A 14282-nucleotide genomic window follows, 5' to 3' on the forward strand; every position below is an offset into this window, starting at 1 on the left:
CTTAAACACAATAACTCCTTGCACAAAAGAGGAAGTAGCGTTCCTGCCACTGGGTTGTTGCTCTCCTATGGCCCCCACCACATCTCCTTATGTACTAGCCTGTGTCCTGGTATCTGCTCCATTCTCTGGACACTGTGCTGACAGACAACTACCCTTCTTGCCACAGCTTGTATTGATGTGCCATCCTGGATGAGCTGCACTACCTGAGCAACGTCTGTGGGTTGTAGACACTGCCTCTTGCTACTGAACAATACTTCTAGTGGAGAGAGCAATGACAAAATGCAAAAGTGACTATCTATCCATCCAAACAGTGTGGGGAAAATAAGTATTTGTTACACTGCCCATTTTGCAAGTTTTCCACCTAATTAGAATGGAGAGGACTAATTTTTATCGTAGGTACACTTCAACAGAGAGAGCAGCTAAAATTAAAAACCAGGAATGTCACATTGTATGATTATTAAATAATTAAATAGCATTTTATTGCATTAAATAAGTCTATGATCGCCTGCCAACCAGCAAGAATTCTGGCTCTCACAGACCTCTTAGTTTTTCTTTAAGAAGCCCTCCTACTCTGCACTCATTACCTGTATTAATTGCACCTGTTTGAACCGGTTACCTGTATAAAAAGACACCTGTCCACACAGGACAATCAGACTCCAACCTCTCCACCATGGCCAAGGCTAAAGAGTTGTTTAACGACACCAGGAACAAATTTGTAGAGCTGCACAAGGCTAGGATGGGCTACAGGACAATGGGCAAGCAGCTTGGTGAGAGGGCAATAACTGTTGGCACAATTTTTAGAAAATGGAAGAAACACAAGATGACTGTCAATCTTAATCTTCCTCGGTCTGGGGCTCCATGCAAGATCTCACCTCGTGGGGCAAGGATGATTCTGAGAAAGGGTCAGGAATCAGCCCAGAACTACATGGGAGGACCTGGAGACCAGAAGAGCGCTGGGACCACAGTCTTAAGTATTACTATTAGTAATACACTACGCCATCAAGCATTAAAAAAGTTCAGGGCATGCAAGATCCCTCTATTCACACCAGCACATGTCCAGGCCCGTTTGAAGTTCACCAATAACCATCTGGATGATCCAGAGGAGGCATGAGAGAAGGTCATCTGGTCAAATGAGACCAAAATAGAACTTTTTGGTATCAATTCCACTCACTGTTTGGAGGAGGAAGAAGGCTGAGCACAAAGCCAAAAACATAGTCCCAACTAGGGTTGAGCGACTTACTTTTTTAGGATCGAGTCGGGTTTCGTGAAATGGCGGTTAAAGCGTCATACGAAACGCGACTTTGGCGCGAAGATCGCCGACTGCATGGCCGATCCCACACTGGGATCGGCTCGGGTCTCACGAAACCAGACTTTGCCGAAAGTTGGCGACTTATGAAATTGACCTATCCGTTTCGCTCAACCCTAGCCCCAACTAGTGAATCATGGTGGTGGAAACCTCATACTTTGGGGATGCAATTTGGAAAAGGGTCAGGATGACTGCACCAGATTGAAGGGAGGATGGATGGGGTCTTGTTTCTCGAGATTTTGGCAAACAGCCTCCCTTCTTCAGTAAGAGCAAGATGGGTCGTGGCTGAGTTTTCCAGCATGACTGACCTGAATCACAGAGCCAGAGCAACTAAGGAGTGACTCCATAAGAAGCATTTCAAGGTTCTGGAGTGGCCTACCCAGTCTCCAGACCTAAACCCAATAGAAAAACCTTTGGTAGCAATCTGAAATGCAATGTTGCCCTGCGACAGCCACGAAACCTGAAAGCTCTGGAGAAGATCTGTATGGAGGAGGGGGCCAAAATCCCTGCTGCAGTGTGTGCAAACTTTGTCAAGAACTACAGGAGACATCTGACCTCTGTAACTGCAAACAAAGGTTTCTGTACCAAATATTAAGTTCTGTTTTTCTATTGTATCAAATACTTATTTCATACAATAAAATGCAAATTAATTATGTAAAAATCATACAATGTGATTTTCTGGATTCTGTCTCTTACAGGTGAAAAGTACCTATGCCAAAAATTACAGTCCTCTCCATTCTTTGTAAGTGGGAAAACTTGCAAAATCGGCAGTGCATCGAATACATATTTTCCCGTGTGTGCGCGTGTGTGTGTACATGCACAACAATAAATTATAATCTATCCATCTACATATCTACATATCTATCCACACACACATAGACACACACCACATATACATATAGACACACATACACCCCTAGCCACACACATACACCCCTAGCCACACACATACACGCATCTAGCCACACACATACACGCATCTATCCACACACATACACGCATCTAGCCACACACATACACGCATCTAGCCACACACATACACACATCTATCCACACACATACACACATCTATCCACACACATACACACACCTATCCACACACATACACACCTATCCACACACATACACACCTATCCACACACATACACACCTATCCACACACATACACATACACACCTATCCACATACACACCTATCCACACACATACACACCTATCCACACACATACACACCTATCCACACACATACACACCTATCCACACACATACACACCTATCCACACACATACACACCTATCCACACACATACACACCTATCCACACACATACACACACACCTATCCACATACACACCTATCCACACACATACACACCTATCCACACACATACACACCTATCCACACACATACACACCTATCCACACACATACACACCTATCCACACACATACACACCTATCCACACACATACACACCTCTATCCACACATACATATACACAAACACACACCACATACACATACTACATATCTATACATATACATACATACATATACAGTACACACACATATACACACACACAGGCATACTTATACACTAAGAAACACGATGGCCTCTACATTTGTATTGAGTTGCCTTTGACTGTTACCAGAGACTGCACTCAAAACAGAATTCAATGGGAACCTGAAAAAAAATCCATTAACTTCTATGGATATAACAATGCTTTTTTCCCCCCTCCAAAGTTCATGTCTATGAAATCCTAGCATCTTGTCTGACTTGCACACTATGGGAAGGTAACCTTGAGTTTCAGTACTCCCGTGTCATCACAATTTTCTCTCTGCTGTGAGAGGGAGAGATTACACGGATCCCTGTTACATCTGCTAACACACAGCAATTACGCCAATTCAGGAGAGGAAAATCTCTCGGCAAGCTCCCGTGCACATCCATTGTACTTCCTGTACCTTTCATAATAGCGGATGAACGGTTACATGAATGGGTCTGACGATAAGGGGCTACAGACGGGGAGAAGCCTCGGAGAGACTCCCTTACCCACCGCGCTCTTCTTCAGGATGTGTAGGCACAGAGTCACCTAGCAACGACATTGCAAAATCTCGCCCAGAACCTCACATAAGGAAATACAGTAAACAGAATCTGTGAGGGCATCGATTTCAATTGCAAATGACTCCGATATGGCGGGGGGGGGGGGGGGGGGGTGTTAGATTTGAGGAGGATTTTTATAGGATTTTAAGAATGGTATTTGGAGACGTGAACAGAGTCGGCTTTCATGTAGGCTCGGCAATCTTCCTCTCATCACACTAGGTTATGATATAATATGTGCAGTTAATCACAGAGTAGGCAAACGTGGAGGTGCGTTGGCGAATACGTTGGCTTTTCAAGTCTGAAAACATTGGCTCTAAATGGTGTTCTTCAAAAAGGAGCAGCCAGCTTGTAATAAATGGAGGCATTAACACCGCGGAGGGTTGCAATCATCGGAGACCTGTTTTGAGGTTCGTGCTGATAACATCAGTTTCTCCGAGAAAATAAAAAAAATCCATTGGAGTTGGGGGTAGGGCAACCCTTTGTTTAACTCAACGGGGGTGAGTGTAACTTGATAAAGAGCTTTGATATCTGGAAATAGAAATAATAGTTGGGGGTCCACGGGGTTAATCCACCATTTTCTGTTACCTACATGCTCTCCGAAAACCTATGACTTACAAAGCCATGTTCTACCAGACCTACAGAGCCGTGAAAAAAAACAAAAACATACTAATCTATATTAGGACCCAGACAACCGATTGGGGGAGATGTCGCTTATACTTGTACGATTTCTGCCTGCTGATCACTTTGTTCTTCCGGAGATAAGCCGTCACCAGAGCTGGCCAGATAACTGCCGGCTGGACGATTAGCTACAGCCATCTGATGTATATGGCAGGCTTTAGCTCAAGGTTGTGTTCATGGAGCATCATAACCAACCCCTGTGGGCCTTAGTCAACCATTATGGTACTATGCATTCGTGATTTAAAGGAAAGATCGCTGCAGTTTTGTGGCCAAACTTTGGTAAGAAATTGGATGGGCAACTTCATTCACAAGCAAGTGTCTTTCAAAGTTTTGAACGGTCATGCTGGATGGTCTTGGTTGGAAGTTGGCCATAACCTGCAGTTGCACATATCAGTTGGTTGATATCATGCCTATAGGCAGCTTTATTGCGCTCTGTAAGGTTTACAAAACAACCAAATTTGGAATGTTGTGAAAAATATTGGAGATATAATTTCATGTTAATCATTTGTATCCTATCTGGTATGGGATTATAAAACCCTCACTGGAACAGCTAGTTCAGCAGAGGGGCTGAAGCCTCAAAGGCTGTTAGTGGCTTGCTTGCAATATAGAGTCCTCCTGAAGCTGCTGACGCCTTCTAGAACATTCCAGAAACACAATTTCACAAGGAGTTATGGAGATACACCACCCCAACCACTCCATATGCCAGACCTCTGCCCTTCCCTAATAACCTCCCTCTCAAACATCACTGAAGGAGAGCTTACTCGCCTCTTTTCCAAATCACACCTCGAGTCACCACCTGTGCACTTGACCCCATGCCTTCCCACCTGCTCCCCAACCTCACTAACACGCTTATTCCAGCCCTAACCCATCTCTTCAACCTATCGCTCTCTTCTGGTACCTTCCCCTCTGCCTTCAAACATGCCACCATCACACCCATCCCCAAAAAAATTAACCTTGACCCAACTGCTATGCCCAGCTATCGCCCCATATCTCTGCTCCAGTTTGCTTCAAAACTCCTTGAGCAGCATGTCCATGGTCAACTTTCCTCCCACCTCTCATCTAACTCTCTCCTTGACAACCTCCAATCTGGCTTCCGCCCCCACCACTCCACCGAAACTGCCCTGACAAAAATTACTAATGACTTAGTCACAGCCAAAGCTAACAGACAGTTCTCCATCCTCCTCCTTCTTGACCTGTCCTCTGCTTTCGACACAGTCGATCACTGCCTACTGCTACAGATTCTTTCTTCCCTTGGCATCAAAGACCTCGCCCTGTCCTGGATTGCATCATACCTATCCAACCGCACATTTAGCTTTTCCCACTCCCACACTACCTCCTCATCCCGCCCTCTCTCTGTTGGAGTCCCTCAAGGCTCTGTCCTAGGACCCCTACTTTTTTCCATCTATACCCTTGGCCTAGGACAACTCAAAGTCCCATGGCTTCCAGTACCACCTGTATGCAGACGACACTCAGATCTACCTCTCTGGCCCAGATGTCACCTCCCTGCTGTCCAGAATCCCGAAGTGTCTGTCAGCCATATCCTCCTTCACCTCTCGCTTCCTAAAACTCAATGTAGACAAAACCGAATTCATCATCTTTCCCCCACCTCACGTATCCCCCCTACCCAATCTATCTATTATGGTGAACAGCATCACGCTCTCTCCCGCTCCTGAAATCCGCTGCCTCGGGGTAACTCTTGACTCTGCCCTGTCCTTCAAACCTCACGTCCAAGCTCTTGCCACCTTCTGTCGCCTCCAACTCAAAAATATTGCCAGAATCCGTTCCTTCCTCAGTCCACAATCTACGAAAACTCTTGTGCATGCTCTCATCATCTCCCGCCTCAATTACTGCAACACCCTCCTCTGTGGCCTCCCCGCTAACTCTCTTGCACCACTCCAGTCTGTCCTCAACTCTGCTGCCCGCCTAATCCACCTCTCTCCTCCCCTGCTTCTCCCCTCTGCAAATCCCTCCACTGGCTCCCAATCCCCCAACGAATCCAGTTCAAACTACTAACACTGGTCTACAAAGCCATCCACAACCTGTCCCCTCCCTATATCTCTGAACTAATCTCCCACTATCTTCCCTCACGTAATCTTCGTTCATCCCAAGACCTCCTACTCTCCTCCACACTTATTTGTTCCTCACACAATCGTCTCCAAGATTTCTCCTGAATATCCCCCATCCTCTGGAATTCCATGCCTCAACACGTCCAATTATCCACCACCCTCGGATCCTTCAGACGGAACCTGAAAACCCATCTCTTCAGGAAAGCCTACAGCCTACAATAACCGAGCCGCCGCCTCACCACCGCCAGAGCCGCCACCGCCTCACCCCTACCTTCTGTCTCTTCCCCACTATCCCATAGAATGTAAGTCCGCAAGGACAGCTTCCTCTCCCCTCTGTACCAGTGTGTCACTGTAAACCTGTTTACTGTAAATTATATCTATAACTCTGCATGTAACCCCTTTCTCATGTACAGCACCATGGAATTAATGGTGCTATATAAATAAATAATAATAATAATAATAATAATAATAAATACTTTAATGTCCTAGTCGTACATTGTGTATATTTCCGAGATCCCCAGAACATGGCGAACGCCCGCCTGGGTCTTGACCCATTCTAGTACTCAGAGTATGGAGATAAATAGAACAGCTAGCAGAAACCAGATAGCAAAGCAGTGTTTGGTTTAAGTGCTTAGCAGTTGCCTGGCCAGATCCAATGGCGCCAAAACTGCCTCCCTAGGACCATCTATTAACGAATTATGACCCATCATGGCGTTTTGAGCTGCAGAGGCAAGGGAGGGGCTTTAGGTTCAGCCCAGAGTTACCCAAAGGAGATAAACGCTAGTGCAAGGCCATGTGGTGTCTCTCTGTTATGCGTGCGGTCCACTTTCGACAGTGCTGGCGTTATCGAGTAACATGCTGTGAAGGACCTAGGGAGCCAGCTGGCAGACCATGCCCCCTGCACGCACATGGTCTAAAATCGAATCGGTAATTGACATGATCCATCTGCTTATATATCTTTTGTCCTACCACTATTTTTTGTATACCACTGACTATTGTATATATTTGTAACCATTGTGTGTATATAGTCTATTTTCTAGTGCGCTGTTAAGGCAATTAAATATATAATTTAACCTTGGGCTGCTCTGATCTCGATCCAAGAATCCACATTTCCATTTCTCGGTTTAACCTTCCATGCTACCGGAGCTAGTTTCTGGCCAGATATAATCCAGTTAATGGACCAGGCTTATATCTAATGAACTGGTGGCAGTGCTCTGTTTCACTGGTGCTAGTGAAAGGGGACTCTCAGCCTGTCAGGATTGTGAGAGAGTGTGGTGCCACATCAGTGACTACGTGGGCCACATCTTCTCATTCCTCGTGCCTTCCTGGGTCCATGTAGACAGGGGGCGTTTTTGTGTAAAACTGTATCAAGCTGAACTTGCGTGTCCTCAGGGGATGCAGAACTTCTCATTTGTGAAAGCGGGGAGACCACATTAAGTTATCTGTCTGACGTAATAGTAATGTCAGGCGTGGTGGCGAGATCTGGGCTCATCACAAATGGTATGGGGTCAGAGGTGATAAATAGGTAGAAAATCCTTTTTCATTAACATAACTAAAGGGTGTCAGGTGACCGCACATACTGCAGTGGTCAAGCACCAAACACTCGAAGAACACCGGGCAGGGAACCCAACCAGCAGCAATCAGATGCCTCATCACTTCTCACTACTGCTGGTTGGGTTACCCACAGGTCTAATCTTCTCTTCATAAGTTGTTGGTGCTTAGTCACTGCAAGCAAACAGCTGGTCATTGCTAGATATTAATTCGATGCAGTGGTCAGGCACAGATCTTGTTGGAAGAGACAGTTCTTGATGTAAGGAGGAGAGTTGGCCACCAAGCAACACCACATTTCTCCAGCTGGCTAGTCGAAGCACCCAGGAAAACTCAGCTATTTCTGTCTAGAATCCATAAGCCAGATCTACATTGTTCAAGCCTTTACCCTAAAGGGGTTTATCTCAAACAAGTAAAGTCAATTTAAGGCCTTAGTCAGCACAGAATGGCTGTTCAAACCAAGTAGAGGGACTCTGAACCATAGCGTGGCCAAAAATTTAAGGGCAACTTCCCTTCTACTTGTTTTTTGTCAGTCTATCTCCACCTCTACCCCATTCTTCTTTGATTGACAGCTCTGGCTTCAGAGCCGGATAAGGGCAGAAATGGATGGAAAACAAGCATGTTGGAAGGTTTACTTTAATGTTCGGCCCCACCAAGGGTGCACCGAGCGCCTGTACTTGGTCTGAAAACACTATACAGACAAGAGTCCCTTTAATTAAATCTTGAAATGTCATAATACACTCACTTTCGCATTGGGAGGCAAGCGGGACCGATAACACGTCTATTGAAACCCGGCAGGACAGATATCGTGCACCCGTCCTACTGTAATGATTAGGACAGATGCCTCAATAGATGGGACATCACTGGCCCCGCATGCATCCTGGAAGTGAGCAGAGCTAGAATAGCTATTTAATTACATCTGATCTCCTCCAGTCTTAAAACAAAAATAAAATAAATGAATAGCCTTTGACTTTTTTTTTTTTTTGAAGGAAAAGAAAACAATTGTAATTCCAAAAAAATTTAAGTCACTATTACCAGCCAGGACATATGCGGCACTACGAGGAGGAGAAGTCGACTGCTCTTTGATAAATAGTCAAAAAAGAGAAAGAACAAATGTTTAAACCAAAAAAAGCAAGGAAAATCACTAGAGATACTAGTCAGAAAAACAGGTGCTTTTTTTCCCAGAAACCGCACCACTGCTGCTTACAGGCTGTGCCTGGTATTGCCGTTCATCTGTAACTGATTGTTACTCTTCATCACGCTGCGCTTATCTGCCCATTCTAATCCATTATTGTCCCAAGGGCAATTAAGAGCAGATTACACAGACAGGCTGAAACAAATTCTCATCCATTTTCCCAGCTTTAAAACCCTTTTCTTCCCAGAAGCATGGTGCGAACAGAGGCTTACAAAAATAACTGGGCTCACACTAGGACAATTACCGCGCTAGCCTAGTATTACCCAGTGTGATCGCTACCTTAACCGAGAGGCCACAGCAGCAAATTTTCTCAATGTAATGAAAGCGGACGCTGATCTTACAAAACAAGACGACCTTCAGGTCCAACGCAACATGACTGTGCCTACCAACACCAGATGAAGAGTCTCCCAGTAATGGAGAGTGTAAAACCAAAAATAAGGTTTCCATTATGTGATAACCTGGCAACATCAGCCATATCTCGTGCCTGGCTGTCTGGCTTAATACTATTCGGAAATCCTGAATCAATGCAAAGATCCCTAGGAAGCATATAACGAGCACGGGACATGTTGGAGTCGCTGCCAGTGATGAGAGAACGTGCCCGGCCCCGGCCGCCAACAGAGCCCGGCCGCCAACAGAGCCCGACCCCGGCCGCCATCAGAGCCCGAGCCCGGCCGCCATCAGAGCCCGAGCCCGGCCGCCATCAGAGCCCGAGCCCGGCCGCCATCAGAGCCCGAGCCCGGCCGCCATCAGAGCCCGAGCCCGGCCGCCATCAGAGCCCGAGCCCGGCCGCCAACAGAGCCCGGCCGCCAACAGAGCCCGGCCGCCAACAGAGCCCGGCCGCCAACAGAGCCCGGCCGCCAACAGAGCCCGGCCGCCAACAGAGCCCGGCCGCCAACAGAGCCCGGCCGCCAACAGAGCCCGGCCGCCAACAGAGCCCGGCCGCCAACAGAGCCCGGCCGCCAACAGAGCCCGGCCGCCAACTGAGGGCAATGTGTAATGCTTCAGTTCCCCCTGCGGTGGCACTCAAAGGGAATTGAACACCAGCTACTTGTAGTTTATCACCGATCGCTAACGGGCCTATAAGACTGGCACCCTGTGATCATCAAAAGGGTCTTCTAATAAAAAAAAAAAAAAAAAAACTTGGTCAAACTGGACAAGAACTTTGGGACTTTCTATGAAAATGCTCTAAGAAAAAAATTCACCCATATGTATCTGCGAGTTTAGAGAGACTTCCTACAGGTATAGTCAAGTCATATTATGCATGGAAGAAAACAAATTTTTGTACATACACCATTTTATCTGCATTTAGACAAGTGTAGCAGCCACAAACAACAAAAAAAGAAAAAGAAAAATCTGATTAATATTGCAGGCCAGGACTGAAAATAGCAAAACAACTAAATTACTCCAGGACAAGATATATGGATTACGCAGAGCCTCCTCCTAAGAAAACTAACCCCCCCCCCCCCAAAAAAAAAAAAACAGTTTAGTTTTTGATGCACTCCTTTGTAAATTATCTCTGTCACAGTCATAATTGATCAAACACAGTATTTAATTCTGACAAAGCTCTCATTTGGTTCTTACCCATTCAGTGCCGTAGCATTTTTTTCCCGTTTGTTCGTAAGAGAACATCACAGTACACTTTAATCAGTGATTCCCAAACGTTAATCCTCTTTTCCCTAGCTGGGAAAGCACCACAACACCTGGCTACCATAAGATGTGCGAGTGAATATCTAGAAGGAGACGTGTGCAGGACCAGATACAACAGACTCTCCCCCTTCATGGTGAAAAGTTATAGTTTCCTTTGTCTCAGAAAACTTCATTCTGGACTAAACAGTTGTCTCTGGTGGCTTCCTGAATGCCATTTCTGCACCGATTTAACATAAGGAAACTGGTCATGGACTTACAATAGCCACTTTAAGCAGTTAGGTTCCAAAAATCGGGGCTTCCTCGAAATGCTTATACACCAGAATCTCTCTTGGCCTTTGGATTTACGGCTTTGATACTTCAGATGCTCAACCTCCAAATTGTGACACCACTGATAAAACTTTGCGTTATCTAAGAGGTATGTGGAGTTCATGCTTCTTGGAAGGTCTACCAAGAAAAGATCTGAAGAAAATCACAAAAAAGTTCTACAGCTTCAGGTGGAGATGTGGAGTAGCGTGTAGTCACTGTGGTTCTTTTGACGGCACAATGCCACAGACATCCCAGCCTTGAGTCGCACATTTGGCTCATGAGAAAGGAGATACAAACAGCAAGATTAAGGTGACAAAACCCCTTTTAAACATCTTCTAGTAAAAAAACAAGAATTGGGTCAAGAGCTACAGATATGTTGGCAAAACCAACCAGTGTTAGTCTAAGGAATGTGCCAAAATAAAGACTATCCAAATCTGATTTGTTATATTCTCTGCCAATTCTTTGGTTGGCACTGGTTGTTGCTACTTTTCAGCAGGAAGGTGGTCTTATATTCATGTGACCACTGCAGCCAATCTGTTTCATCAATTGTCTTGTGATATCCACGCAAGCAACATCCTCAAGACTGAATTGGTTACATGGATGTACGTCATGTTATTTTATTTTGGTATATTTCATGCTCTTGGCCAATTTTTTTCGATTCACGGAAAACATACCATCTGGAAGCGTTTTAAGTGTCAGACTGGTGGGGTTCCAACAAACTGGTCTCCCACCAATGTAGAGAATCTGCACACGTAGCCACACGTTTGGTGACTCCCATTATGATAAATGGGAACGGCTAGGTAGATTAGCTATGGACAAATCAAAAAAGTCACTGGATAAGGTCTTAGTCGCCAGTGAAATGTTCCTCGATTTGAAGACAGCTCGTGCATAGTTTGGCATTTTCAGTGGTAACACATGGATACGATATACGAACAATAAAAAAACAAGACAGATGAAGAATCAAAGCCTTCGGGATGTAGTGCTGGAAAAGAATGTCCTCAATACAATGGATGGCAAGAAGAACAAATCAAGTGAGACAAGTCACTCGAAAGAAGGATCACCAAGCTATGACTTGCCTACTTTGGACATCACACAGAGTAATCACTAGAGAAGGATATCGTGATCTGAAAAATTGAAGGAACCAGGCGTAGAAGAAGCCCAGCAACCCGATGGCTTGATAATATCAATAACGGTGGAGAAGACCCTGGTGGACCTATGTTGGCTTACACAAGATTGATCTTCCTACAGATCATTGATCCATCAAATCACCATGGCTAGAGATCTGGTTGAAGGTCGTAAAACTAAAAGAAAAAAAAAAGAAAGAAACCTGCTCTAATATCTAAAAGGTAAATTCCATTCTTAAATCACTACTAAGTTCTCTCTGAAGGAGTCTCACAAAAAGATGGCATATTGCAAAAGAGGTCGGACCACCAAGGATGCCGAAAATGAAGTGGATGCCAGTACTGATGGTCAAGTAAGTGATGAAACATCACTGCGGCTTTCTTTTTCTTAAGGTAAATCAGTCAGAAACCAACCGATCAAGAAACGATAGGAAATGTACACCCCAATGATATGCCATGATGGTGTGATGAGATGATCCCTTTAAGATAAATATGGCCCATTAGTCATATTCCTGACCTGTCATGGTGGATTATGTTCTGTAGAGGATGGATGTGCTGCAGGTTTCTGCACGGATAATACGCAGGGGTCATACACAGTTACAGTAACTGAGATTACACTTCAAAGCAGAAGTGATTCTATCTAGTAATACAAAGCAAACATTACCCAACTTCACACATGTCTGTGCTCCCCCAGGGCCGTTCACACGTGGCTTCCATTACATTAGCACGAGAACTGGGCTCTAACCTTTACAAATCAGCAGGAGCCATGAGCAGATTATGAACACCGGGGCATGGGGCGATCACATCTACAAAATGTTAAGACACTGATCAATCAAGTCCTACAAAGTGAGCTGCATCCCCGAGCACTGAAGGTCAAGGGTCCTTACCGACCTTTAGAGGCCACGACACAGGATGGGTCATCCCATTACATTCCAGAACTTACCGCTTGCTTTTTTAATTTTTGCAGTACCTACGACTATGCAAGGTCCCATATGCATTGTTAGCCCACCCCGGTTCGGTTGGATCACCTACATATGAGATATTTTTACATGTTCTTGGCCCTCAGGGGAATTTAGAGGAATTCATCTGAACGATATGTGTATCTATGGCAGCGCTGCTTGCACGGTGCGGCGCTCAGTGATGTCAACCTGTCAGTCTCAGAGGCCCCCGGGGGCAGACGTTCATTAACAAATATTCCCATCTATAGCGTGAAGAGGTTTTAGCGCACTCACTAAATGTTTTTCTTCATTTTTTTGTTTTAAAATAAATCTACAGAAATAAATGTGAAGAACAGATTTACGTTAAATAGATATATTTCATTGGTGGGGATCAACGACTGCCAGGAAAAGGCTTAAACATTACATCGAAAGATTAAGAGATTTCACGGACACAAAAGTACAAAATAAATAAAGATATATGATGTGAATGTCCAGTAAAAAGGGGGAAAGTAATCATAAAAGTTTTTTTTTAAAGTCTATCAAGCTTTATAGCTAAGAGCAGAAGGTAAAGGGTTAAATAAAAATCTTTATATTGCACATACACGTTATATAATGTGTGTACAGTATAGAGATCTATAGCTATACATCTACATACGACACACATCATACATCTATACACTGTACACATCCAATACACACGTCACACATCTAAACACTACACATCATACATTATAGACTGTACACATCATACACTATACACGTCATACATCTACACTACACGCATCATACATTTACACACTGTACACATCATACACTATACACACGTCATACATCTACACAATACAAAAATCATACATTATACACTGTACACACTATACACGTCATTCGTCTATACATACACGTCATAACTTGTTACACATCTATACACTGTGCATACGTCATACATCTACACACCATACATTATACACTGTACGCACACGTCATGTCTATACATGCACAAGTCATAACATGTTACACATGTCATACATTACACACACACACATCATACATCTACACACACCATACATTGCACTGTGTACTCGCGTCAAACACTTACACGTATTCACTGTACGCACACGTCTATATATGCATGTCATACATTAAACACACACACACGTCATACATTACTTACACACGTCATACATTATACACGTCATACATCTACACACACCATACATCATACACTGTTCTCGCGTCAAACACCTATACACTGTACGCACAGGTCATACGTCTATATATGCACACGTCATACATTGAACACACGTCATACATCTACACACATTCTATACACTGTACGCACACGTCATACATCACTCACATACATGTTATACATCTATATACA

The 14282-nt window shown here is 44.5% G+C and overlaps 1 protein-coding gene across 6 annotated transcripts in view; it reads right to left on the reverse strand.

Moving 5' to 3' along the window:
• The window catches only part of TIAM1 (TIAM Rac1 associated GEF 1), a 263811-nt gene that overhangs the window by 24512 nt on the left and 225017 nt on the right, over nt 1–14282 (reverse strand). The window lies entirely within an intron of this gene.

The sequence above is a fragment of the Ranitomeya variabilis genome, chromosome 3, assembly GCF_051348905.1.
Source record: "Ranitomeya variabilis isolate aRanVar5 chromosome 3, aRanVar5.hap1, whole genome shotgun sequence".
Lineage (NCBI taxonomy): Eukaryota > Metazoa > Chordata > Amphibia > Anura > Dendrobatidae > Ranitomeya > Ranitomeya variabilis.